The sequence below is a fragment of the Schistocerca cancellata genome, unplaced genomic scaffold (assembly GCF_023864275.1).
Source record: "Schistocerca cancellata isolate TAMUIC-IGC-003103 unplaced genomic scaffold, iqSchCanc2.1 HiC_scaffold_790, whole genome shotgun sequence".
Lineage (NCBI taxonomy): Eukaryota > Metazoa > Arthropoda > Insecta > Orthoptera > Acrididae > Schistocerca > Schistocerca cancellata.
The window spans coordinates 2593789-2618625 of NW_026046801.1; the positions used below are offsets into that span (position 1 = coordinate 2593789).

The 24837-nt window shown below is 54.9% G+C and overlaps 26 non-coding genes across 26 annotated transcripts; all 26 read right to left on the reverse strand.

The window, feature by feature from the left end:
• Positions 1-537: 537 nt before the first annotated feature.
• Positions 538-656, reverse strand: LOC126143328 (5S ribosomal RNA). Its single transcript, XR_007529723.1, has one exon. It is a non-coding gene; the product is annotated as a 5S ribosomal RNA (ribosomal RNA).
• Positions 657-1493: 837 nt separating this feature from the next.
• On the reverse strand, positions 1494-1612 carry LOC126143303 (5S ribosomal RNA). Its single transcript, XR_007529700.1, has one exon. It is a non-coding gene; the product is annotated as a 5S ribosomal RNA (ribosomal RNA).
• An 838-nt stretch (positions 1613-2450) lies between these two features.
• Positions 2451-2569, reverse strand: LOC126143315 (5S ribosomal RNA). The gene has a single exon (XR_007529711.1). It is a non-coding gene; the product is annotated as a 5S ribosomal RNA (ribosomal RNA).
• Positions 2570-3406: 837 nt separating this feature from the next.
• LOC126143327 (5S ribosomal RNA) lies at positions 3407-3525 on the reverse strand. Its single transcript, XR_007529722.1, has one exon. It is a non-coding gene; the product is annotated as a 5S ribosomal RNA (ribosomal RNA).
• An 839-nt stretch (positions 3526-4364) lies between these two features.
• Positions 4365-4483, reverse strand: LOC126143326 (5S ribosomal RNA). The gene has a single exon (XR_007529721.1). It is a non-coding gene; the product is annotated as a 5S ribosomal RNA (ribosomal RNA).
• An 829-nt stretch (positions 4484-5312) lies between these two features.
• LOC126143329 (5S ribosomal RNA) lies at positions 5313-5431 on the reverse strand. The gene has a single exon (XR_007529724.1). It is a non-coding gene; the product is annotated as a 5S ribosomal RNA (ribosomal RNA).
• An 828-nt stretch (positions 5432-6259) lies between these two features.
• LOC126143330 (5S ribosomal RNA) lies at positions 6260-6378 on the reverse strand. The gene has a single exon (XR_007529725.1). It is a non-coding gene; the product is annotated as a 5S ribosomal RNA (ribosomal RNA).
• An 827-nt stretch (positions 6379-7205) lies between these two features.
• LOC126143304 (5S ribosomal RNA) lies at positions 7206-7324 on the reverse strand. Its single transcript, XR_007529701.1, has one exon. It is a non-coding gene; the product is annotated as a 5S ribosomal RNA (ribosomal RNA).
• Positions 7325-8153: 829 nt separating this feature from the next.
• On the reverse strand, positions 8154-8272 carry LOC126143305 (5S ribosomal RNA). The gene has a single exon (XR_007529702.1). It is a non-coding gene; the product is annotated as a 5S ribosomal RNA (ribosomal RNA).
• Positions 8273-9099: 827 nt separating this feature from the next.
• On the reverse strand, positions 9100-9218 carry LOC126143306 (5S ribosomal RNA). The gene has a single exon (XR_007529703.1). It is a non-coding gene; the product is annotated as a 5S ribosomal RNA (ribosomal RNA).
• Positions 9219-10046: 828 nt separating this feature from the next.
• Positions 10047-10165, reverse strand: LOC126143307 (5S ribosomal RNA). Its single transcript, XR_007529704.1, has one exon. It is a non-coding gene; the product is annotated as a 5S ribosomal RNA (ribosomal RNA).
• An 829-nt stretch (positions 10166-10994) lies between these two features.
• Positions 10995-11113, reverse strand: LOC126143308 (5S ribosomal RNA). The gene has a single exon (XR_007529705.1). It is a non-coding gene; the product is annotated as a 5S ribosomal RNA (ribosomal RNA).
• Positions 11114-11952: 839 nt separating this feature from the next.
• On the reverse strand, positions 11953-12071 carry LOC126143310 (5S ribosomal RNA). The gene has a single exon (XR_007529706.1). It is a non-coding gene; the product is annotated as a 5S ribosomal RNA (ribosomal RNA).
• Positions 12072-12898: 827 nt separating this feature from the next.
• LOC126143311 (5S ribosomal RNA) lies at positions 12899-13017 on the reverse strand. Its single transcript, XR_007529707.1, has one exon. It is a non-coding gene; the product is annotated as a 5S ribosomal RNA (ribosomal RNA).
• An 828-nt stretch (positions 13018-13845) lies between these two features.
• LOC126143312 (5S ribosomal RNA) lies at positions 13846-13964 on the reverse strand. Its single transcript, XR_007529708.1, has one exon. It is a non-coding gene; the product is annotated as a 5S ribosomal RNA (ribosomal RNA).
• An 828-nt stretch (positions 13965-14792) lies between these two features.
• Positions 14793-14911, reverse strand: LOC126143313 (5S ribosomal RNA). The gene has a single exon (XR_007529709.1). It is a non-coding gene; the product is annotated as a 5S ribosomal RNA (ribosomal RNA).
• An 829-nt stretch (positions 14912-15740) lies between these two features.
• Positions 15741-15859, reverse strand: LOC126143314 (5S ribosomal RNA). The gene has a single exon (XR_007529710.1). It is a non-coding gene; the product is annotated as a 5S ribosomal RNA (ribosomal RNA).
• An 839-nt stretch (positions 15860-16698) lies between these two features.
• Positions 16699-16817, reverse strand: LOC126143316 (5S ribosomal RNA). Its single transcript, XR_007529712.1, has one exon. It is a non-coding gene; the product is annotated as a 5S ribosomal RNA (ribosomal RNA).
• An 828-nt stretch (positions 16818-17645) lies between these two features.
• LOC126143317 (5S ribosomal RNA) lies at positions 17646-17764 on the reverse strand. Its single transcript, XR_007529713.1, has one exon. It is a non-coding gene; the product is annotated as a 5S ribosomal RNA (ribosomal RNA).
• Positions 17765-18594: 830 nt separating this feature from the next.
• Positions 18595-18713, reverse strand: LOC126143318 (5S ribosomal RNA). Its single transcript, XR_007529714.1, has one exon. It is a non-coding gene; the product is annotated as a 5S ribosomal RNA (ribosomal RNA).
• Positions 18714-19541: 828 nt separating this feature from the next.
• LOC126143319 (5S ribosomal RNA) lies at positions 19542-19660 on the reverse strand. Its single transcript, XR_007529715.1, has one exon. It is a non-coding gene; the product is annotated as a 5S ribosomal RNA (ribosomal RNA).
• An 829-nt stretch (positions 19661-20489) lies between these two features.
• LOC126143321 (5S ribosomal RNA) lies at positions 20490-20608 on the reverse strand. The gene has a single exon (XR_007529716.1). It is a non-coding gene; the product is annotated as a 5S ribosomal RNA (ribosomal RNA).
• An 829-nt stretch (positions 20609-21437) lies between these two features.
• Positions 21438-21556, reverse strand: LOC126143322 (5S ribosomal RNA). Its single transcript, XR_007529717.1, has one exon. It is a non-coding gene; the product is annotated as a 5S ribosomal RNA (ribosomal RNA).
• An 827-nt stretch (positions 21557-22383) lies between these two features.
• LOC126143323 (5S ribosomal RNA) lies at positions 22384-22502 on the reverse strand. Its single transcript, XR_007529718.1, has one exon. It is a non-coding gene; the product is annotated as a 5S ribosomal RNA (ribosomal RNA).
• An 828-nt stretch (positions 22503-23330) lies between these two features.
• Positions 23331-23449, reverse strand: LOC126143324 (5S ribosomal RNA). The gene has a single exon (XR_007529719.1). It is a non-coding gene; the product is annotated as a 5S ribosomal RNA (ribosomal RNA).
• Positions 23450-24278: 829 nt separating this feature from the next.
• LOC126143325 (5S ribosomal RNA) lies at positions 24279-24397 on the reverse strand. Its single transcript, XR_007529720.1, has one exon. It is a non-coding gene; the product is annotated as a 5S ribosomal RNA (ribosomal RNA).
• Between the last annotated feature and the right edge of the window lie 440 nt (positions 24398-24837).

The window sequence follows — 24837 nt, forward strand, 5'->3', positions numbered from 1 at the left end:
GCAGTGTCGTGCTGGAGGGCCCACTGGTAGTGATGTGGGCTTCCTCGCCTCGCCTCGCCTCGCCTCGCCTCACACCAGGTGTCTGCGTAGTTTGCAGTGCATTCGCACCATTCCTATCCCTGTCCCGGTCCCCGTCCCGACTTGTCTGACTTTGCTCGAACGCCGCTCGCTGCCGCTCGGGTCGTGGTCGATATGACAGCGCAAGCACGACAAACGTCTGCGGGACGAGACGAGACGAGAGGAGACGAGACGACTAAGGAATAAATTCGTGGTTACAATTCTAATTTGGAACTCTACACTCCTACACAACAATAGGCGGTGACGTATTTCAGAAATCACCTGCCGATTCGTACTGTTTTGTTGTATTCAAAGTCTTCTTGGCAAACTTGGTTAGCACATTCTCCCTCAAATTGAGTTAATTACTGCATTTTCGTACCATTACAGTAGTTTAAAAGGCTTAAGGAAGCATCTTTGTCACAACAGAAATGTAGTTTGAAAATTGGGCTGGCGACATAACAAAAAAAAAAACAGGAAGGGAGCCAACAGCACCCGGGTTTACCAGGCGGTCACCCATCCAAGTACTAGCCGGGCCCGATGATGCTTAACTTCGGTGATCGGACAAGAACCGGTGTATTCATCATGGTATGGCCGTTGGCGCTCATCTAATGTGGGAGCACGGCAGAATTCGCGTTCGGCTTTTCTCCCAACACACAAAATGTTAGTTTTCGGCCGCATATGACGAAAGCGCTTCCTTCTGCAACCGCCAGTTCCTCGAGGACGGCGCGGGGAGGCGCGCCAGGCGTCCCACCAGAGTGACGGCCGAATTGGCGGGCGCACCGCCGCGTGTGTGAGACGCACTGCTGCTCGTTGCACCCCCTGTCATTCGCTGGGCGCGTGCAGGCTTCGACACTAGCGGAGGACGCATCTTGTCCCTGGTGTTCAGCGGAGGGCCTGTGCGGGGTGTGGCAGTGTCGTGCTGGAGGGCCCACTGGTAGCGATGTGTGCTTCCTCGCCTCGCCTCGCCTCACACCAGGTGTCTGCGTAGTTTGCAGTGCATTCGCACCATTCCTATCCCTGTCCCTGTCCCCGTCCCGACTTGTCCCGACTTTGCTCGACTGCCGCTCGCTGCCGCTCGGGTCGTGGTCCATATGACAGCGCAAGCACGACAAACGTCTGCGGGACGAGGCGAGACGAGACGAGACGAGACGACTAAGGAATAAATTCGTGGTTACAAATCAAATTTGGAACTCTACACTCCTACACAACAATAGGCGGTGACGTATTTCAGAAATCACCTGCCGATTCGTACTGTTTTGTCGTTTTCAAAGTCTTCTTGGCAAACTTGGTTAGCACATTCTCCCTCAAACTGAGTTAATTACTGCATTTTCGTACCATTACAGTAGTTTAAAAGGCTTAAGGAAGCAACTTTGTCACAACAGAAAGGTAGTTTGAAAATTGGGCTGGCGACATAACAAAAAAAAAAAAAGGAAGGGAGCCAACAGCACCCGGGTTTCCCAGGCGGTCACCCATCCAAGTACTAGCCGGGCCCGATGATGCTTAACTTCGGTGATCGGACGAGAACCGGTGTATTCATCATGGTATGGCCGTTGGCGCTCATCTAATGTAGGAGCACGGCAGAATTCGCGTTCGGCTTTTCTCCCAACACACAAAATGTTAGTTTTCGGCCGCATTTGACGAAAGCGCTTCCTTCCGCAACCGCCAGTTCCTCGAGGACGGCGCGGGGAGGCGCGCCCGGCGTCCCAGCAGAGCGACGGCCGAATTGGCGGGCGCACCGCCGCGTGTGTGAGACGCACTGCTGCTCGTTGCACCCCCTGTCATTCGCTGGGCGCGTGCAGCCTTCGACACTAGCGGAGGACGCATCTTGTCCCTGGTGTTCAGCGGAGGGCCTGTGCGGGGTGTGGCAGTGTCGTGCTGGAGGGCCCACTGGTAGCGATGTGGGCTTCCTCGCCTCGCCTCGCCTCACACCAGGTGTCTGCGTAGTTTGCAGTGCATTCGCACCATTCCTATCCCTGTCCCTGTCCCCGTCCCGACTTGTCCCGACTTTGCTCGACTGCCGCTCGCTGCCGCTCGGGTCGTGGTCCATATGACAGCGCAAGCACGACAAACGTCTGCGGGACGAGGCGAGACGAGACGAGACGAGACGACTAAGGAATAAATTCGTGGTTACAAATCAAATTTGGAACTCTACACTCCTACACAACAATAGGCGGTGACGTATTTCAGAAATCACCTGCCGATTCGTACTGTTTTGTCGTTTTCAAAGTCTTCTTGGCAAACTTGGTTAGCACATTCTCCCTCAAACTGAGTTAATTACTGCATTTTCGTACCATTACAGTAGTTTAAAAGGCTTAAGGAAGCAACTTTGTCACAACAGAAAGGTAGTTTGAAAATTGGGCTGGCGACATAACAAAAAAAAAAAAAAGGAAGGGAGCCAACAGCACCCGGGTTTCCCAGGCGGTCACCCATCCAAGTACTAGCCGGGCCCGATGATGCTTAACTTCGGTGATCGGACGAGAACCGGTGTATTCATCATGGTATGGCCGTTGGCGCTCATCTAATGTAGGAGCACGGCAGAATTCGCGTTCGGCTTTTCTCCCAACACACAAAATGTTAGTTTTCGGCCGCATTTGACGAAAGCGCTTCCTTCCGCAACCGCCAGTTCCTCGAGGACGGCGCGGGGAGGCGCGCCCGGCGTCCCAGCAGAGCGACGGCCGAATTGGCGGGCGCACCGCCGCGTGTGTGAGACGCACTGCTGCTCGTTGCACCCCCTGTCATTCGCTGGGCGCGTGCAGCCTTCGACACTAGCGGAGGACGCATCTTGTCCCTGGTGTTCAGCGGAGGGCCTGTGCGGGGTGTGGCAGTGTCGTGCTGGAGGGCCCACTGGTAGCGATGTGGGCTTCCTCGCCTCGCCTCGCCTCACACCAGGTGTCTGCGTAGTTTGCAGTGCATTCGCACCATTCCTATCCCTGTCCCTGTCCCCGTCCCGACTTGTCCCGACTTTGCTCGACTGCCGCTCGCTGCCGCTCGGGTCGTGGTCCATATGACAGCGCAAGCACGACAAACGTCTGCGGGACGAGGCGAGACGAGACGAGACGAGACGACTAAGGAATAAATTCGTGGTTACAAATCAAATTTGGAACTCTACACTCCTACACAACAATAGGCGGTGACGTATTTCAGAAATCACCTGCCGATTCGTACTGTTTTGTCGTTTTCAAAGTCTTCTTGGCAAACTTGGTTAGCACATTCTCCCTCAAACTGAGTTAATTACTGCATTTTCGTACCATTACAGTAGTTTAAAAGGCTTAAGGAAGCAACTTTGTCACAACAGAAAGGTAGTTTGAAAATTGGGCTGGCGACATAACAAAAAAAAAAAAAGGAAGGGAGCCAACAGCACCCGGGTTTCCCAGGCGGTCACCCATCCAAGTACTAGCCGGGCCCGATGATGCTTAACTTCGGTGATCGGACGAGAACCGGTGTATTCATCATGGTATGGCCGTTGGCGCTCATCTAATGTAGGAGCACGGCAGAATTCGCGTTCGGCTTTTCTCCCAACACACAAAATGTTAGTTTTCGGCCGCATTTGACGAAAGCGCTTCCTTCCGCAACCGCCAGTTCCTCGAGGACGGCGCGGGGAGGCGCGCCCGGCGTCCCAGCAGAGCGACGGCCGAATTGGCGGGCGCACCGCCGCGTGTGTGAGACGCACTGCTGCTCGTTGCACCCCCTGTCATTCGCTGGGCGCGTGCAGCCTTCGACACTAGCGGAGGACGCATCTTGTCCCTGGTGTTCAGCGGAGGGCCTGTGCGGGGTGTGGCAGTGTCGTGCTGGAGGGCCCACTGGTAGCGATGTGGGCTTCCTCGCCTCGCCTCGCCTCACACCAGGTGTCTGCGTAGTTTGCAGTGCATTCGCACCATTCCTATCCCTGTCCCTGTCCCCGTCCCGACTTGTCCCGACTTTGCTCGACTGCCGCTCGCTGCCGCTCGGGTCGTGGTCCATATGACAGCGCAAGCACGACAAACGTCTGCGGGACGAGGCGAGACGAGACGAGACGAGACGACTAAGGAATAAATTCGTGGTTACAAATCAAATTTGGAACTCTACACTCCTACACAACAATAGGCGGTGACGTATTTCAGAAATCACCTGCCGATTCGTACTGTTTTGTCGTTTTCAAAGTCTTCTTGGCAAACTTGGTTAGCACATTCTCCCTCAAACTGAGTTAATTACTGCATTTTCGTACCATTACAGTAGTTTAAAAGGCTTAAGGAAGCAACTTTGTCACAACAGAAAGGTAGTTTGAAAATTGGGCTGGCGACATAACAAAAAAAAAAAAAAAGGAAGGGAGCCAACAGCACCCGGGTTTCCCAGGCGGTCACCCATCGAAGTACTAGCCGGGCCCGATGATGCTTAACTTCGGTGATCGGACGAGAACCGGTGTATTCATCATGGTATGGCCGTTGGCGCTCATCTAATGTAGGAGCACGGCAGAATTCGCGTTCGGCTTTTCTCCCAACACACAAAATGTTAGTTTTCGGCCGCATTTGACGAAAGCGCTTCCTTCCGCAACCGCCAGTTCCTCGAGGACGGCGCGGGGAGGCGCGCCCGGCGTCCCAGCAGAGCGACGGCCGAATTGGCGGGCGCACCGCCGCGTGTGTGAGACGCACTGCTGCTCGTTGCACCCCCTGTCATTCGCTGGGCGCGTGCAGCCTTCGACACTAGCGGAGGACGCATCTTGTCCCTGGTGTTCAGCGGAGGGCCTGTGCGGGGTGTGGCAGTGTCGTGCTGGAGGGCGCCACTGGTAGCGATGTGGGCTTCCTCGCCTCGCCTCGCCTCACACCAGGTGTCTGCGTAGTTTGCAGTGCATTCGCACCATTCCTATCCCTGTCCCGGTCCCCGTCCCGACTTGTCCCGACTTTGCTCGACTGCCGCTCGCTGCCGCTCGGGTCGTGGTCCATATGACAGCGCAAGCACGACAAACGTCTGCGAGACGAGACGAGACGAGACGACTAAGGAATAAATTCGTGGTTACAAATCAAATTTGGAACTCTACACTCCTACACAACAATAGGCGGTGACGTATTTCAGAAATCACCTGCCGATTCGTACTGTTTTGTCGTTTTCAAAGTCTTCTTGGCAAACTTGGTTAGCACATTCTCCCTCAAACTGAGTTAATTACTGCATTTTCGTACCATTACAGTAGTTTAAAAGGCTTAAGGAAGCAACTTTGTCACAACAGAAAGGTAGTTTGAAAATTGGGCTGGCGACATAACAAAAAAAAAAAAAAGGAAGGGAGCCAACAGCACCCGGGTTTCCCAGGCGGTCACCCATCCAAGTACTAGCCGGGCCCGATGATGCTTAACTTCGGTGATCGGACGAGAACCGGTGTATTCATCATGGTATGGCCGTTGGCGCTCATCTAATGTAGGAGCACGGCAGAATTCGCGTTCGGCTTTTCTCCCAACACACAAAATGTTAGTTTTCGGCCGCATTTGACGAAAGCGCTTCCTTCCGCAACCGCCAGTTCCTCGAGGACGGCGCGGGGAGGCGCGCCCGGCGTCCCAGCAGAGCGACGGCCGAATTGGCGGGCGCACCGCCGCGTGTGTGAGACGCACTGCTGCTCGTTGCACCCCCTGTCATTCGCTGGGCGCGTGCAGCCTTCGACGCTAGCGGAGGACGCATCTTGTCCCTGGTGTTCAGCGGAGGGCCTGTGCGGGGTGTGGCAGTGTCGTGCTGGAGGGCCCACTGGTAGCGATGTGGGCTTCCTCGCCTCGCCTCGCCTCACACCAGGTGTCTGCGTAGTTTGCAGTGCATTCGCACCATTCCTATCCCTGTCCCTGTCCCCGTCCCGACTTGTCCCGACTTTGCTCGACTGCCGCTCGCTGCCGCTCGGGTCGTGGTCCATATGACAGCGCAAGCACGACAAACGTCTGCGAGACGAGACGAGACGAGACGACTAAGGAATAAATTCGTGGTTACAAATCAAATTTGGAACTCTACACTCCTACACAACAATAGGCGGTGACGTATTTCAGAAATCACCTGCCGATTCGTACTGTTTTGTCGTTTTCAAAGTCTTCTTGGCAAACTTGGTTAGCACATTCTCCCTCAAACTGAGTTAATTACTGCATTTTCGTACCATTACAGTAGTTTAAAAGGCTTAAGGAAGCAACTTTGTCACAACAGAAAGGTAGTTTGAAAATTGGGCTGGCGACATAACAAAAAAAAAAAAAAGGAAGGGAGCCAACAGCACCCGGGTTTCCCAGGCGGTCACCCATCCAAGTACTAGCCGGGCCCGATGATGCTTAACTTCGGTGATCGGACGAGAACCGGTGTATTCATCATGGTATGGCCGTTGGCGCTCATCTAATGTAGGAGCACGGCAGAATTCGCGTTCGGCTTTTCTCCCAACACACAAAATGTTAGTTTTCGGCCGCATTTGACGAAAGCGCTTCCTTCCGCAACCGCCAGTTCCTCGAGGACGGCGCGGGGAGGCGCGCCCGGCGTCCCAGCAGAGCGACGGCCGAATTGGCGGGCGCACCGCCGCGTGTGTGAGACGCACTGCTGCTCGTTGCACCCCCTGTCATTCGCTGGGCGCGTGCAGCCTTCGACGCTAGCGGAGGACGCATCTTGTCCCTGGTGTTCAGCGGAGGGCCTGTGCGGGGTGTGGCAGTGTCGTGCTGGAGGGCCCACTGGTAGCGATGTGGGCTTCCTCGCCTCGCCTCGCCTCACACCAGGTGTCTGCGTAGTTTGCAGTGCATTCGCACCATTCCTATCCCTGTCCCTGTCCCCGTCCCGACTTGTCCCGACTTTGCTCGACTGCCGCTCGCTGCCGCTCGGGTCGTGGTCCATATGACAGCGCAAGCACGACAAACGTCTGCGAGACGAGACGAGACGAGACGACTAAGGAATAAATTCGTGGTTACAAATCAAATTTGGAACTCTACACTCCTACACAACAATAGGCGGTGACGTATTTCAGAAATCACCTGCCGATTCGTACTGTTTTGTCGTTTTCAAAGTCTTCTTGGCAAACTTGGTTAGCACATTCTCCCTCAAACTGAGTTAATTACTGCATTTTCGTACCATTACAGTAGTTTAAAAGGCTTAAGGAAGCAACTTTGTCACAACAGAAAGGTAGTTTGAAAATTGGGCTGGCGACATAACAAAAAAAAAAAAAGGAAGGGAGCCAACAGCACCCGGGTTTCCCAGGCGGTCACCCATCCAAGTACTAGCCGGGCCCGATGATGCTTAACTTCGGTGATCGGACGAGAACCGGTGTATTCATCATGGTATGGCCGTTGGCGCTCATCTAATGTAGGAGCACGGCAGAATTCGCGTTCGGCTTTTCTCCCAACACACAAAATGTTAGTTTTCGGCCGCATTTGACGAAAGCGCTTCCTTCCGCAACCGCCAGTTCCTCGAGGACGGCGCGGGGAGGCGCGCCCGGCGTCCCAGCAGAGCGACGGCCGAATTGGCGGGCGCACCGCCGCGTGTGTGAGACGCACTGCTGCTCGTTGCACCCCCTGTCATTCGCTGGGCGCGTGCAGCCTTCGACACTAGCGGAGGACGCATCTTGTCCCTGGTGTTCAGCGGAGGGCCTGTGCGGGGTGTGGCAGTGTCGTGCTGGAGGGCGCCACTGGTAGCGATGTGGGCTTCCTCGCCTCGCCTCGCCTCACACCAGGTGTCTGCGTAGTTTGCAGTGCATTCGCACCATTCCTATCCCTGTCCCGGTCCCCGTCCCGACTTGTCCCGACTTTGCTCGACTGCCGCTCGCTGCCGCTCGGGTCGTGGTCCATATGACAGCGCAAGCACGACAAACGTCTGCGAGACGAGACGAGACGAGACGACTAAGGAATAAATTCGTGGTTACAAATCAAATTTGGAACTCTACACTCCTACACAACAATAGGCGGTGACGTATTTCAGAAATCACCTGCCGATTCGTACTGTTTTGTCGTTTTCAAAGTCTTCTTGGCAAACTTGGTTAGCACATTCTCCCTCAAACTGAGTTAATTACTGCATTTTCGTACCATTACAGTAGTTTAAAAGGCTTAAGGAAGCAACTTTGTCACAACAGAAAGGTAGTTTGAAAATTGGGCTGGCGACATAACAAAAAAAAAAAAAAGGAAGGGAGCCAACAGCACCCGGGTTTCCCAGGCGGTCACCCATCCAAGTACTAGCCGGGCCCGATGATGCTTAACTTCGGTGATCGGACGAGAACCGGTGTATTCATCATGGTATGGCCGTTGGCGCTCATCTAATGTAGGAGCACGGCAGAATTCGCGTTCGGCTTTTCTCCCAACACACAAAATGTTAGTTTTCGGCCGCATTTGACGAAAGCGCTTCCTTCCGCAACCGCCAGTTCCTCGAGGACGGCGCGGGGAGGCGCGCCCGGCGTCCCAGCAGAGCGACGGCCGAATTGGCGGGCGCACCGCCGCGTGTGTGAGACGCACTGCTGCTCGTTGCACCCCCTGTCATTCGCTGGGCGCGTGCAGCCTTCGACGCTAGCGGAGGACGCATCTTGTCCCTGGTGTTCAGCGGAGGGCCTGTGCGGGGTGTGGCAGTGTCGTGCTGGAGGGCCCACTGGTAGCGATGTGGGCTTCCTCGCCTCGCCTCGCCTCACACCAGGTGTCTGCGTAGTTTGCAGTGCATTCGCACCATTCCTATCCCTGTCCCTGTCCCCGTCCCGACTTGTCCCGACTTTGCTCGACTGCCGCTCGCTGCCGCTCGGGTCGTGGTCCATATGACAGCGCAAGCACGACAAACGTCTGCGAGACGAGACGAGACGAGACGACTAAGGAATAAATTCGTGGTTACAAATCAAATTTGGAACTCTACACTCCTACACAACAATAGGCGGTGACGTATTTCAGAAATCACCTGCCGATTCGTACTGTTTTGTCGTTTTCAAAGTCTTCTTGGCAAACTTGGTTAGCACATTCTCCCTCAAACTGAGTTAATTACTGCATTTTCGTACCATTACAGTAGTTTAAAAGGCTTAAGGAAGCAACTTTGTCACAACAGAAAGGTAGTTTGAAAATTGGGCTGGCGACATAACAAAAAAAAAAAAAGGAAGGGAGCCAACAGCACCCGGGTTTCCCAGGCGGTCACCCATCCAAGTACTAGCCGGGCCCGATGATGCTTAACTTCGGTGATCGGACGAGAACCGGTGTATTCATCATGGTATGGCCGTTGGCGCTCATCTAATGTAGGAGCACGGCAGAATTCGCGTTCGGCTTTTCTCCCAACACACAAAATGTTAGTTTTCGGCCGCATTTGACGAAAGCGCTTCCTTCCGCAACCGCCAGTTCCTCGAGGACGGCGCGGGGAGGCGCGCCCGGCGTCCCAGCAGAGCGACGGCCGAATTGGCGGGCGCACCGCCGCGTGTGTGAGACGCACTGCTGCTCGTTGCACCCCCTGTCATTCGCTGGGCGCGTGCAGCCTTCGACACTAGCGGAGGACGCATCTTGTCCCTGGTGTTCAGCGGAGGGCCTGTGCGGGGTGTGGCAGTGTCGTGCTGGAGGGCGCCACTGGTAGCGATGTGGGCTTCCTCGCCTCGCCTCGCCTCACACCAGGTGTCTGCGTAGTTTGCAGTGCATTCGCACCATTCCTATCCCTGTCCCGGTCCCCGTCCCGACTTGTCCCGACTTTGCTCGACTGCCGCTCGCTGCCGCTCGGGTCGTGGTCCATATGACAGCGCAAGCACGACAAACGTCTGCGAGACGAGACGAGACGAGACGACTAAGGAATAAATTCGTGGTTACAAATCAAATTTGGAACTCTACACTCCTACACAACAATAGGCGGTGACGTATTTCAGAAATCACCTGCCGATTCGTACTGTTTTGTCGTTTTCAAAGTCTTCTTGGCAAACTTGGTTAGCACATTCTCCCTCAAACTGAGTTAATTACTGCATTTTCGTACCATTACAGTAGTTTAAAAGGCTTAAGGAAGCAACTTTGTCACAACAGAAAGGTAGTTTGAAAATTGGGCTGGCGACATAACAAAAAAAAAAAAAGGAAGGGAGCCAACAGCACCCGGGTTTCCCAGGCGGTCACCCATCCAAGTACTAGCCGGGCCCGATGATGCTTAACTTCGGTGATCGGACGAGAACCGGTGTATTCATCATGGTATGGCCGTTGGCGCTCATCTAATGTAGGAGCACGGCAGAATTCGCGTTCGGCTTTTCTCCCAACACACAAAATGTTAGTTTTCGGCCGCATTTGACGAAAGCGCTTCCTTCCGCAACCGCCAGTTCCTCGAGGACGGCGCGGGGAGGCGCGCCCGGCGTCCCAGCAGAGCGACGGCCGAATTGGCGGGCGCACCGCCGCGTGTGTGAGACGCACTGCTGCTCGTTGCACCCCCTGTCATTCGCTGGGCGCGTGCAGCCTTCGACACTAGCGGAGGACGCATCTTGTCCCTGGTGTTCAGCGGAGGGCCTGTGCGGGGTGTGGCAGTGTCGTGCTGGAGGGCGCCACTGGTAGCGATGTGGGCTTCCTCGCCTCGCCTCGCCTCACACCAGGTGTCTGCGTAGTTTGCAGTGCATTCGCACCATTCCTATCCCTGTCCCGGTCCCCGTCCCGACTTGTCCCGACTTTGCTCGACTGCCGCTCGCTGCCGCTCGGGTCGTGGTCCATATGACAGCGCAAGCACGACAAACGTCTGCGAGACGAGACGAGACGAGACGACTAAGGAATAAATTCGTGGTTACAAATCAAATTTGGAACTCTACACTCCTACACAACAATAGGCGGTGACGTATTTCAGAAATCACCTGCCGATTCGTACTGTTTTGTCGTTTTCAAAGTCTTCTTGGCAAACTTGGTTAGCACATTCTCCCTCAAACTGAGTTAATTACTGCATTTTCGTACCATTACAGTAGTTTAAAAGGCTTAAGGAAGCAACTTTGTCACAACAGAAAGGTAGTTTGAAAATTGGGCTGGCGACATAACAAAAAAAAAAAAAAGGAAGGGAGCCAACAGCACCCGGGTTTCCCAGGCGGTCACCCATCCAAGTACTAGCCGGGCCCGATGATGCTTAACTTCGGTGATCGGACGAGAACCGGTGTATTCATCATGGTATGGCCGTTGGCGCTCATCTAATGTAGGAGCACGGCAGAATTCGCGTTCGGCTTTTCTCCCAACACACAAAATGTTAGTTTTCGGCCGCATTTGACGAAAGCGCTTCCTTCCGCAACCGCCAGTTCCTCGAGGACGGCGCGGGGAGGCGCGCCCGGCGTCCCAGCAGAGCGACGGCCGAATTGGCGGGCGCACCGCCGCGTGTGTGAGACGCACTGCTGCTCGTTGCACCCCCTGTCATTCGCTGGGCGCGTGCAGCCTTCGACACTAGCGGAGGACGCATCTTGTCCCTGGTGTTCAGCGGAGGGCCTGTGCGGGGTGTGGCAGTGTCGTGCTGGAGGGCCCACTGGTAGCGATGTGGGCTTCCTCGCCTCGCCTCGCCTCACACCAGGTGTCTGCGTAGTTTGCAGTGCATTCGCACCATTCCTATCCCTGTCCCTGTCCCCGTCCCGACTTGTCCCGACTTTGCTCGACTGCCGCTCGCTGCCGCTCGGGTCGTGGTCCATATGACAGCGCAAGCACGACAAACGTCTGCGGGACGAGGCGAGACGAGACGAGACGAGACGACTAAGGAATAAATTCGTGGTTACAAATCAAATTTGGAACTCTACACTCCTACACAACAATAGGCGGTGACGTATTTCAGAAATCACCTGCCGATTCGTACTGTTTTGTCGTTTTCAAAGTCTTCTTGGCAAACTTGGTTAGCACATTCTCCCTCAAACTGAGTTAATTACTGCATTTTCGTACCATTACAGTAGTTTAAAAGGCTTAAGGAAGCAACTTTGTCACAACAGAAAGGTAGTTTGAAAATTGGGCTGGCGACATAACAAAAAAAAAAAAAAAGGAAGGGAGCCAACAGCACCCGGGTTTCCCAGGCGGTCACCCATCCAAGTACTAGCCGGGCCCGATGATGCTTAACTTCGGTGATCGGACGAGAACCGGTGTATTCATCATGGTATGGCCGTTGGCGCTCATCTAATGTAGGAGCACGGCAGAATTCGCGTTCGGCTTTTCTCCCAACACACAAAATGTTAGTTTTCGGCCGCATTTGACGAAAGCGCTTCCTTCCGCAACCGCCAGTTCCTCGAGGACGGCGCGGGGAGGCGCGCCCGGCGTCCCAGCAGAGCGACGGCCGAATTGGCGGGCGCACCGCCGCGTGTGTGAGACGCACTGCTGCTCGTTGCACCCCCTGTCATTCGCTGGGCGCGTGCAGCCTTCGACACTAGCGGAGGACGCATCTTGTCCCTGGTGTTCAGCGGAGGGCCTGTGCGGGGTGTGGCAGTGTCGTGCTGGAGGGCCCACTGGTAGCGATGTGGGCTTCCTCGCCTCGCCTCGCCTCACACCAGGTGTCTGCGTAGTTTGCAGTGCATTCGCACCATTCCTATCCCTGTCCCTGTCCCCGTCCCGACTTGTCCCGACTTTGCTCGACTGCCGCTCGCTGCCGCTCGGGTCGTGGTCCATATGACAGCGCAAGCACGACAAACGTCTGCGAGACGAGACGAGACGAGACGACTAAGGAATAAATTCGTGGTTACAAATCAAATTTGGAACTCTACACTCCTACACAACAATAGGCGGTGACGTATTTCAGAAATCACCTGCCGATTCGTACTGTTTTGTCGTTTTCAAAGTCTTCTTGGCAAACTTGGTTAGCACATTCTCCCTCAAACTGAGTTAATTACTGCATTTTCGTACCATTACAGTAGTTTAAAAGGCTTAAGGAAGCAACTTTGTCACAACAGAAAGGTAGTTTGAAAATTGGGCTGGCGACATAACAAAAAAAAAAAAAGGAAGGGAGCCAACAGCACCCGGGTTTCCCAGGCGGTCACCCATCCAAGTACTAGCCGGGCCCGATGATGCTTAACTTCGGTGATCGGACGAGAACCGGTGTATTCATCATGGTATGGCCGTTGGCGCTCATCTAATGTAGGAGCACGGCAGAATTCGCGTTCGGCTTTTCTCCCAACACACAAAATGTTAGTTTTCGGCCGCATTTGACGAAAGCGCTTCCTTCCGCAACCGCCAGTTCCTCGAGGACGGCGCGGGGAGGCGCGCCCGGCGTCCCAGCAGAGCGACGGCCGAATTGGCGGGCGCACCGCCGCGTGTGTGAGACGCACTGCTGCTCGTTGCACCCCCTGTCATTCGCTGGGCGCGTGCAGCCTTCGACACTAGCGGAGGACGCATCTTGTCCCTGGTGTTCAGCGGAGGGCCTGTGCGGGGTGTGGCAGTGTCGTGCTGGAGGGCGCCACTGGTAGCGATGTGGGCTTCCTCGCCTCGCCTCGCCTCACACCAGGTGTCTGCGTAGTTTGCAGTGCATTCGCACCATTCCTATCCCTGTCCCGGTCCCCGTCCCGACTTGTCCCGACTTTGCTCGACTGCCGCTCGCTGCCGCTCGGGTCGTGGTCCATATGACAGCGCAAGCACGACAAACGTCTGCGAGACGAGACGAGACGAGACGACTAAGGAATAAATTCGTGGTTACAAATCAAATTTGGAACTCTACACTCCTACACAACAATAGGCGGTGACGTATTTCAGAAATCACCTGCCGATTCGTACTGTTTTGTCGTTTTCAAAGTCTTCTTGGCAAACTTGGTTAGCACATTCTCCCTCAAACTGAGTTAATTACTGCATTTTCGTACCATTACAGTAGTTTAAAAGGCTTAAGGAAGCAACTTTGTCACAACAGAAAGGTAGTTTGAAAATTGGGCTGGCGACATAACAAAAAAAAAAAAAGGAAGGGAGCCAACAGCACCCGGGTTTCCCAGGCGGTCACCCATCCAAGTACTAGCCGGGCCCGATGATGCTTAACTTCGGTGATCGGACGAGAACCGGTGTATTCATCATGGTATGGCCGTTGGCGCTCATCTAATGTAGGAGCACGGCAGAATTCGCGTTCGGCTTTTCTCCCAACACACAAAATGTTAGTTTTCGGCCGCATTTGACGAAAGCGCTTCCTTCCGCAACCGCCAGTTCCTCGAGGACGGCGCGGGGAGGCGCGCCCGGCGTCCCAGCAGAGCGACGGCCGAATTGGCGGGCGCACCGCCGCGTGTGTGAGACGCACTGCTGCTCGTTGCACCCCCTGTCATTCGCTGGGCGCGTGCAGCCTTCGACACTAGCGGAGGACGCATCTTGTCCCTGGTGTTCAGCGGAGGGCCTGTGCGGGGTGTGGCAGTGTCGTGCTGGAGGGCGCCACTGGTAGCGATGTGGGCTTCCTCGCCTCGCCTCGCCTCACACCAGGTGTCTGCGTAGTTTGCAGTGCATTCGCACCATTCCTATCCCTGTCCCGGTCCCCGTCCCGACTTGTCCCGACTTTGCTCGACTGCCGCTCGCTGCCGCTCGGGTCGTGGTCCATATGACAGCGCAAGCACGACAAACGTCTGCGAGACGAGACGAGACGAGACGACTAAGGAATAAATTCGTGGTTACAAATCAAATTTGGAACTCTACACTCCTACACAACAATAGGCGGTGACGTATTTCAGAAATCACCTGCCGATTCGTACTGTTTTGTCGTTTTCAAAGTCTTCTTGGCAAACTTGGTTAGCACATTCTCCCTCAAACTGAGTTAATTACTGCATTTTCGTACCATTACAGTAGTTTAAAAGGCTTAAGGAAGCAACTTTGTCACAACAGAAAGGTAGTTTGAAAATTGGGCTGGCGACATAACAAAAAAAAAAAAAGGAAGGGAGCCAACAGCACCCGGGTTTCCCAGGCGGTCACCCATCCAAGTACTAGCCGGGCCCGATGATGCTTAACTTCGGTGATCGGACGAGAACCGGTGTATTCATCATGGTATGGCCGTTGGCGCTCATCTAATGTAGGAGCACGGCAGAATTCGCGTTCGGCTTTTCTCCCAACACACAAAATGTTAGTTTTCGGCCGCATTTGACGAAAGCGCTTCCTTCCGCAACCGCCAGTTCCTCGAGGACGGCGCGGGGAGGCGCGCCCGGCGTCCCAGCAGAGCGACGGCCGAATTGGCGGGCGCACCGCCGCGTGTGTGAGACGCACTGCTGCTCGTTGCACCCCCTGTCATTCGCTGGGCGCGTGCAGCCTTCGACACTAGCGGAGGACGCATCTTGTCCCTGGTGTTCAGCGGAGGGCCTGTGCGGGGTGTGGCAGTGTCGTGCTGGAGGGCGCCACTGGTAGCGATGTGGGCTTCCTCGCCTCGCCTCGCCTCACACCAGGTGTCTGCGTAGTTTGCAGTGCATTCGCACCATTCCTATCCCTGTCCCGGTCCCCGTCCCGACTTGTCCCGACTTTGCTCGACTGCCGCTCGCTGCCGCTCGGGTCGTGGTCCATATGACAGCGCAAGCACGACAAACGTCTGCGAGACGAGACGAGACGAGACGACTAAGGAATAAATTCGTGGTTACAAATCAAATTTGGAACTCTACACTCCTACACAACAATAGGCGGTGACGTATTTCAGAAATCACCTGCCGATTCGTACTGTTTTGTCGTTTTCAAAGTCTTCTTGGCAAACTTGGTTAGCACATTCTCCCTCAAACTGAGTTAATTACTGCATTTTCGTACCATTACAGTAGTTTAAAAGGCTTAAGGAAGCAACTTTGTCACAACAGAAAGGTAGTTTGAAAATTGGGCTGGCGACATAACAAAAAAAAAAAAAAGGAAGGGAGCCAACAGCACCCGGGTTTCCCAGGCGGTCACCCATCCAAGTACTAGCCGGGCCCGATGATGCTTAACTTCGGTGATCGGACGAGAACCGGTGTATTCATCATGGTATGGCCGTTGGCGCTCATCTAATGTAGGAGCACGGCAGAATTCGCGTTCGGCTTTTCTCCCAACACACAAAATGTTAGTTTTCGGCCGCATTTGACGAAAGCGCTTCCTTCCGCAACCGCCAGTTCCTCGAGGACGGCGCGGGGAGGCGCGCCCGGCGTCCCAGCAGAGCGACGGCCGAATTGGCGGGCGCACCGCCGCGTGTGTGAGACGCACTGCTGCTCGTTGCACCCCCTGTCATTCGCTGGGCGCGTGCAGCCTTCGACACTAGCGGAGGACGCATCTTGTCCCTGGTGTTCAGCGGAGGGCCTGTGCGGGGTGTGGCAGTGTCGTGCTGGAGGGCCCACTGGTAGCGATGTGGGCTTCCTCGCCTCGCCTCGCCTCACACCAGGTGTCTGCGTAGTTTGCAGTGCATTCGCACCATTCCTATCCCTGTCCCTGTCCCCGTCCCGACTTGTCCCGACTTTGCTCGACTGCCGCTCGCTGCCGCTCGGGTCGTGGTCCATATGACAGCGCAAGCACGACAAACGTCTGCGGGACGAGGCGAGACGAGACGAGACGAGACGACTAAGGAATAAATTCGTGGTTACAAATCAAATTTGGAACTCTACACTCCTACACAACAATAGGCGGTGACGTATTTCAGAAATCACCTGCCGATTCGTACTGTTTTGTCGTTTTCAAAGTCTTCTTGGCAAACTTGGTTAGCACATTCTCCCTCAAACTGAGTTAATTACTGCATTTTCGTACCATTACAGTAGTTTAAAAGGCTTAAGGAAGCAACTTTGTCACAACAGAAAGGTAGTTTGAAAATTGGGCTGGCGACATAACAAAAAAAAAAAAAAAGGAAGGGAGCCAACAGCACCCGGGTTTCCCAGGCGGTCACCCATCCAAGTACTAGCCGGGCCCGATGATGCTTAACTTCGGTGATCGGACGAGAACCGGTGTATTCATCATGGTATGGCCGTTGGCGCTCATCTAATGTAGGAGCACGGCAGAATTCGCGTTCGGCTTTTCTCCCAACACACAAAATGTTAGTTTTCGGCCGCATTTGACGAAAGCGCTTCCTTCCGCAACCGCCAGTTCCTCGAGGACGGCGCGGGGAGGCGCGCCCGGCGTCCCAGCAGAGCGACGGCCGAATTGGCGGGCGCACCGCCGCGTGTGTGAGACGCACTGCTGCTCGTTGCACCCCCTGTCATTCGCTGGGCGCGTGCAGCCTTCGACACTAGCGGAGGACGCATCTTGTCCCTGGTGTTCAGCGGAGGGCCTGTGCGGGGTGTGGCAGTGTCGTGCTGGAGGGCCCACTGGTAGCGATGTGGGCTTCCTCGCCTCGCCTCGCCTCACACCAGGTGTCTGCGTAGTTTGCAGTGCATTCGCACCATTCCTATCCCTGTCCCTGTCCCCGTCCCGACTTGTCCCGACTTTGCTCGACTGCCGCTCGCTGCCGCTCGGGTCGTGGTCCATATGACAGCGCAAGCACGACAAACGTCTGCGAGACGAGACGAGACGAGACGACTAAGGAATAAATTCGTGGTTACAAATCAAATTTGGAACTCTACACTCCTACACAACAATAGGCGGTGACGTATTTCAGAAATCACCTGCCGATTCGTACTGTTTTGTCGTTTTTCAAAGTCTTCTTGGCAAACTTGGTTAGCACATTCTCCCTCAAACTGAGTTAATTACTGCATTTTCGTACCATTACAGTAGTTTAAAAGGCTTAAGGAAGCAACTTTGTCACAACAGAAAGGTAGTTTGAAAATTGGGCTGGCGACATAACAAAAAAAAAAAAAGGAAGGGAGCCAACAGCACCCGGGTTTCCCAGGCGGTCACCCATCCAAGTACTAGCCGGGCCCGATGATGCTTAACTTCGGTGATCGGACGAGAACCGGTGTATTCATCATGGTATGGCCGTTGGCGCTCATCTAATGTAGGAGCACGGCAGAATTCGCGTTCGGCTTTTCTCCCAACACACAAAATGTTAGTTTTCGGCCGCATTTGACGAAAGCGCTTCCTTCCGCAACCGCCAGTTCCTCGAGGACGGCGCGGGGAGGCGCGCCCGGCGTCCCAGCAGAGCGACGGCCGAATTGGCGGGCGCACCGCCGCGTGTGTGAGACGCACTGCTGCTCGTTGCACCCCCTGTCATTCGCTGGGCGCGTGCAGCCTTCGACACTAGCGGAGGACGCATCTTGTCCCTGGTGTTCAGCGGAGGGCCTGTGCGGGGTGTGGCAGTGTCGTGCTGGAGGGCGCCACTGGTAGCGATGTGGGCTTCCTCGCCTCGCCTCGCCTCACACCAGGTGTCTGCGTAGTTTGCAGTGCATTCGCACCATTCCTATCCCTGTCCCGGTCCCCGTCCCGACTTGTCCCGACTTTGCTCGACTGCCGCTCGCTGCCGCTCGGGTCGTGGTCCATATGACAGCGCAAGCACGACAAACGTCTGCGAGACGAGACGAGACGAGACGACTAAGGAATAAATTCGTGGTTACAAATCAAATTTGGAACTCTACACTCCTACACAACAATAGGCGGTGACGTATTTCAGAAATCACCTGCCGATTCGTACTGTTTTGTCGTTTTCAAAGTCTTCTTGGCAAACTTGGTTAGCACATTCTCCCTCAAACTGAGTTAATTACTGCATTTTCGTACCATTACAGTAGTTTAAAAGGCTTAAGGAAGCAACTTTGTCACAACAGAAAGGTAGTTTGAAAATTGGGCTGGCGACATAACAAAAAAAAAAAAAAAGGAAGGGAGCCAACAGCACCCGGGTTTCCCAGGCGGTCACCCATCCAAGTACTAGCCGGGCCCGATGATGCTTAACTTCGGTGATCGGACGAGAACCGGTGTATTCATCATGGTATGGCCGTTGGCGCTCATCTAATGTAGGAGCACGGCAGAATTCGCGTTCGGCTTTTCTCCCAACACACAAAATGTTAGTTTTCGGCCGCATTTGACGAAAGCGCTTCCTTCCGCAACCGCCAGTTCCTCGAGGACGGCGCGGGGAGGCGCGCCCGGCGTCCCAGCAGAGCGACGGCCGAATTGGCGGGCGCACCGCCGCGTGTGTGAGACGCACTGCTGCTCGTTGCACCCCCTGTCATTCGCTGGGCGCGTGCAGCCTTCGACACTAGCGGAGGACGCATCTTGTCCCTGGTGTTCAGCGGAGGGCCTGTGCGGGGTGTGGCAGTGTCGTGCTGGAGGGCCCACTGGTAGCGATGTGGGCTTCCTCGCCTCGCCTCGCCTCACACCAGGTGTCTGCGTAGTTTGCAGTGCATTCGCACCATTCCTATCCCTGTCCCGGTCCCCGTCCCGACTTGTCCCGACTTTGCTCGACTGCCGCTCGCTGCCGCTCGGGTCGTGGTCCATATGACAGCGCAAGCACGACAAACGTCTGCGAGACGAGACGAGACGAGACGACTAAGGAATAAATTCGTGGTTACAAATCAAATTTGGAACTCTACACTCCTACACAACAATAGGCGGTGACGTATTTCAGAAATCACCTGCCGATTCGTACTGTTTTGTCGTTTTCAAAGTCTTCTTGGCAAACTTGGTTAGCACATTCTCCCTCAAACTGAGTTAATTACTGCATTTTCGTACCATTACAGTAGTTTAAAAGGCTTAAGGAAGCAACTTTGTCACAACAGAAAGGTAGTTTGAAAATTGGGCTGGCGACATAACAAAAAAAAAAAAAAGGAAGGGAGCCAACAGCACCCGGGTTTCCCAGGCGGTCACCCATCCAAGTACTAGCCGGGCCCGATGATGCTTAACTTCGGTGATCGGACGAGAACCGGTGTATTCATCATGGTATGGCCGTTGGCGCTCATCTAATGTAGGAGCACGGCAGAATTCGCGTTCGGCTTTTCTCCCAACACACAAAATGTTAGTTTTCGGCCGCATTTGACGAAAGCGCTTCCTTCCGCAACCGCCAGTTCCTCGAGGACGGCGCGGGGAGGCGCGCCCGGCGTCCCAGCAGAGCGACGGCCGAATTGGCGGGCGCACCGCCGCGTGTGTGAGACGCACTGCTGCTCGTTGCACCCCCTGTCATTCGCTGGGCGCGTGCAGCCTTCGACACTAGCGGAGGACGCATCTTGTCCCTGGTGTTCAGCGGAGGGCCTGTGCGGGGTGTGGCAGTGTCGTGCTGGAGGGCGCCACTGGTAGCGATGTGGGCTTCCTCGCCTCGCCTCGCCTCACACCAGGTGTCTGCGTAGTTTGCAGTGCATTCGCACCATTCCTATCCCTGTCCCGGTCCCCGTCCCGACTTGTCCCGACTTTGCTCGACTGCCGCTCGCTGCCGCTCGGGTCGTGGTCCATATGACAGCGCAAGCACGACAAACGTCTGCGAGACGAGACGAGACGAGACGACTAAGGAATAAATTCGTGGTTACAAATCAAATTTGGAACTCTACACTCCTACACAACAATAGGCGGTGACGTATTTCAGAAATCACCTGCCGATTCGTACTGTTTTGTCGTTTTCAAAGTCTTCTTGGCAAACTTGGTTAGCACATTCTCCCTCAAACTGAGTTAATTACTGCATTTTCGTACCATTACAGTAGTTTAAAAGGCTTAAGGAAGCAACTTTGTCACAACAGAAAGGTAGTTTGAAAATTGGGCTGGCGACATAACAAAAAAAAAAAAAAGGAAGGGAGCCAACAGCACCCGGGTTTCCCAGGCGGTCACCCATCCAAGTACTAGCCGGGCCCGATGATGCTTAACTTCGGTGATCGGACGAGAACCGGTGTATTCATCATGGTATGGCCGTTGGCGCTCATCTAATGTAGGAGCACGGCAGAATTCGCGTTCGGCTTTTCTCCCAACACACAAAATGTTAGTTTTCGGCCGCATTTGACGAAAGCGCTTCCTTCCGCAACCGCCAGTTCCTCGAGGACGGCGCGGGGAGGCGCGCCCGGCGTCCCAGCAGAGCGACGGCCGAATTGGCGGGCGCACCGCCGCGTGTGTGAGACGCACTGCTGCTCGTTGCACCCCCTGTCATTCGCTGGGCGCGTGCAGCCTTCGACACTAGCGGAGGACGCATCTTGTCCCTGGTGTTCAGCGGAGGGCCTGTGCGGGGTGTGGCAGTGTCGTGCTGGAGGGCGCCACTGGTAGCGATGTGGGCTTCCTCGCCTCGCCTCGCCTCACACCAGGTGTCTGCGTAGTTTGCAGTGCATTCGCACCATTCCTATCCCTGTCCCGGTCCCCGTCCCGACTTGTCCCGACTTTGCTCGACTGCCGCTCGCTGCCGCTCGGGTCGTGGTCCATATGACAGCGCAAGCACGACAAACGTCTGCGAGACGAGACGAGACGAGACGACTAAGGAATAAATTCGTGGTTACAAATCAAATTTGGAACTCTACACTCCTACACAACAATAGGCGGTGACGTATTTCAGAAATCACCTGCCGATTCGTACTGTTTTGTCGTTTTCAAAGTCTTCTTGGCAAACTTGGTTAGCACATTCTCCCTCAAACTGAGTTAATTACTGCATTTTCGTACCATTACAGTAGTTTAAAAGGCTTAAGGAAGCAACTTTGTCACAACAGAAAGGTAGTTTGAAAATTGGGCTGGCGACATAACAAAAAAAAAAAAAAGGAAGGGAGCCAACAGCACCCGGGTTTCCCAGGCGGTCACCCATCCAAGTACTAGCCGGGCCCGATGATGCTTAACTTCGGTGATCGGACGAGAACCGGTGTATTCATCATGGTATGGCCGTTGGCGCTCATCTAATGTAGGAGCACGGCAGAATTCGCGTTCGGCTTTTCTCCCAACACACAAAATGTTAGTTTTCGGCCGCATTTGACGAAAGCGCTTCCTTCCGCAACCGCCAGTTCCTCGAGGACGGCGCGGGGAGGCGCGCCCGGCGTCCCAGCAGAGCGACGGCCGAATTGGCGGGCGCACCGCCGCGTGTGTGAGACGCACTGCTGCTCGTTGCACCCCCTGTCATTCGCTGGGCGCGTGCAGCCTTCGACACTAGCGGAGGACGCATCTTGTCCCTGGTGTTCAGCGGAGGGCCTGTGCGGGGTGTGGCAGTGTCGTGCTGGAGGGCCCACTGGTAGCGATGTGGGCTTCCTCGCCTCGCCTCGCCTCACACCAGGTGTCTGCGTAGTTTGCAGTGCATTCGCACCATTCCTATCCCTGTCCCGGTCCCCGTCCCGACTTGTCCCGACTTTGCTCGACTGCCGCTCGCTGCCGCTCGGGTCGTGGTCCATATGACAGCGCAAGCACGACAAACGTCTGCGAGACGAGACGAGACGAGACGACTAAGGAATAAATTCGTGGTTACAAATCAAATTTGGAACTCTACACTCCTACACAACAATAGGCGGTGACGTATTTCAGAAATCACCTGCCGATTCGTACTGTTTTGTCGTTTTCAAAGTCTTCTTGGCAAACTTGGTTAGCACATTCTCCCTCAAACTGAGTTAATTACTGCATTTTCGTACCATTACAGTAGTTTAAAAGGCTTAAGGAAGCAACTTTGTCACAACAGAAAGGTAGTTTGAAAATTGGGCTGGCGACATAACAAAAAAAAAAAAAGGAAGGGAGCCAACAGCACCCGGGTTTCCCAGGCGGTCACCCATCCAAGTACTAGCCGGGCCCGATGATGCTTAACTTCGGTGATCGGACGAGAACCGGTGTATTCATCATGGTATGGCCGTTGGCGCTCATCTAATGTAGGAGCACGGCAGAATTCGCGTTCGGCTTTTCTCCCAACACACAAAATGTTAGTTTTCGGCCGCATTTGACGAAAGCGCTTCCTTCCGCAACCGCCAGTTCCTCGAGGACGGCGCGGGGAGGCGCGCCCGGCGTCCCAGCAGAGCGACGGCCGAATTGGCGGGCGCACCGCCGCGTGTGTGAGACGCACTGCTGCTCGTTGCACCCCCTGTCATTCGCTGGGCGCGTGCAGCCTTCGACACTAGCGGAGGACGCATCTTGTCCCTGGTGTTCAGCGGAGGGCCTGTGCGGGGTGTGGCAGTGTCGTGCTGGAGGGCGCCACTGGTAGCGATGTGGGCTTCCTCGCCTCGCCTCGCCTCACACCAGGTGTCTGCGTAGTTTGCAGTGCATTCGCACCATTCCTATCCCTGTCCCGGTCCCCGTCCCGACTTGTCCCGACTTTGCTCGACTGCCGCTCGCTGCCGCTCGGGTCGTGGTCCATATGACAGCGCAAGCACGACAAACGTCTGCGAGACGAGACGAGACGAGACGACTAAGGAATAAATTCGTGGTTACAAATCAAATTTGGAACTCTACACTCCTACACAACAATAGGCGGTGACGTATTTCAGAAATCACCTGCCGATTCGTACTGTTTTGTCGTTTTCAAAGTCTTCTTGGCAAACTTGGTTAGCACATTCTCCCTCAAACTGAGTTAATTACTGCATTTTCGTACCATTACAGTAGTTTAAAAGGCTTAAGGAAGCAACTTTGTCACAACAGAAAGGTAGTTTGAAAATTGGGCTGGCGACATAACAAAAAAAAAAAAAGGAAGGGAGCCAACAGCACCCGGGTTTCCCAGGCGGTCACCCATCCAAGTACTAGCCGGGCCCGATGATGCTTAACTTCGGTGATCGGACGAGAACCGGTGTATTCATCATGGTATGGCCGTTGGCGCTCATCTAATGTAGGAGCACGGCAGAATTCGCGTTCGGCTTTTCTCCCAACACACAAAATGTTAGTTTTCGGCCGCATTTGACGAAAGCGCTTCCTTCCGCAACCGCCAGTTCCTCGAGGACGGCGCGGGGAGGCGCGCCCGGCGTCCCAGCAGAGCGACGGCCGAATTGGCGGGCGCACCGCCGCGTGTGTGAGACGCACTGCTGCTCGTTGCACCCCCTGTCATTCGCTGGGCGCGTGCAGCCTTCGACACTAGCGGAGGACGCATCTTGTCCCTGGTGTTCAGCGGAGGGCCTGTGCGGGGTGTGGCAGTGTCGTGCTGGAGGGCGCCACTGGTAGCGATGTGGGCTTCCTCGCCTCGCCTCGCCTCACACCAGGTGTCTGCGTAGTTTGCAGTGCATTCGCACCATTCCTATCCCTGTCCCGGTCCCCGTCCCGACTTGTCCCGACTTTGCTCGACTGCCGCTCGCTGCCGCTCGGGTCGTGGTCCATATGACAGCGCAAGCACGACAAACGTCTGCGAGACGAGACGAGACGAGACGACTAAGGAATAAATTCGTGGTTACAAATCAAATTTGGAACTCTACACTCCTACACAACAATAGGCGGTGACGTATTTCAGAAATCACCTGCCGATTCGTACTGTTTTGTCGTTTTCAAAGTCTTCTTGGCAAACTTGGTTAGCACATTCTCCCTCAAACTGAGTTAATTACTGCATTTTCGTACCATTACAGTAGTTTAAAAGGCTTAAGGAAGCAACTTTGTCACAACAGAAAGGTAGTTTGAAAATTGGGCTGGCGACATAACAAAAAAAAAAAAAAGGAAGGGAGCCAACAGCACCCGGGTTTCCCAGGCGGTCACCCATCCAAGTACTAGCCGGGCCCGATGATGCTTAACTTCGGTGATCGGACGAGAACCGGTGTATTCATCATGGTATGGCCGTTGGCGCTCATCTAATGTAGGAGCACGGCAGAATTCGCGTTCGGCTTTTCTCCCAACACACAAAATGTTAGTTTTCGGCCGCATTTGACGAAAGCGCTTCCTTCCGCAACCGCCAGTTCCTCGAGGACGGCGCGGGGAGGCGCGCCCGGCGTCCCAGCAGAGCGACGGCCGAATTGGCGGGCGCACCGCCGCGTGTGTGAGACGCACTGCTGCTCGTTGCACCCCCTGTCATTCGCTGGGCGCGTGCAGCCTTCGACACTAGCGGAGGACGCATCTTGTCCCTGGTGTTCAGCGGAGGGCCTGTGCGGGGTGTGGCAGTGTCGTGCTGGAGGGCCCACTGGTAGCGATGTGGGCTTCCTCGCCTCGCCTCGCCTCACACCAGGTGTCTGCGTAGTTTGCAGTGCATTCGCACCATTCCTATCCCTGTCCCGGTCCCCGTCCCGAC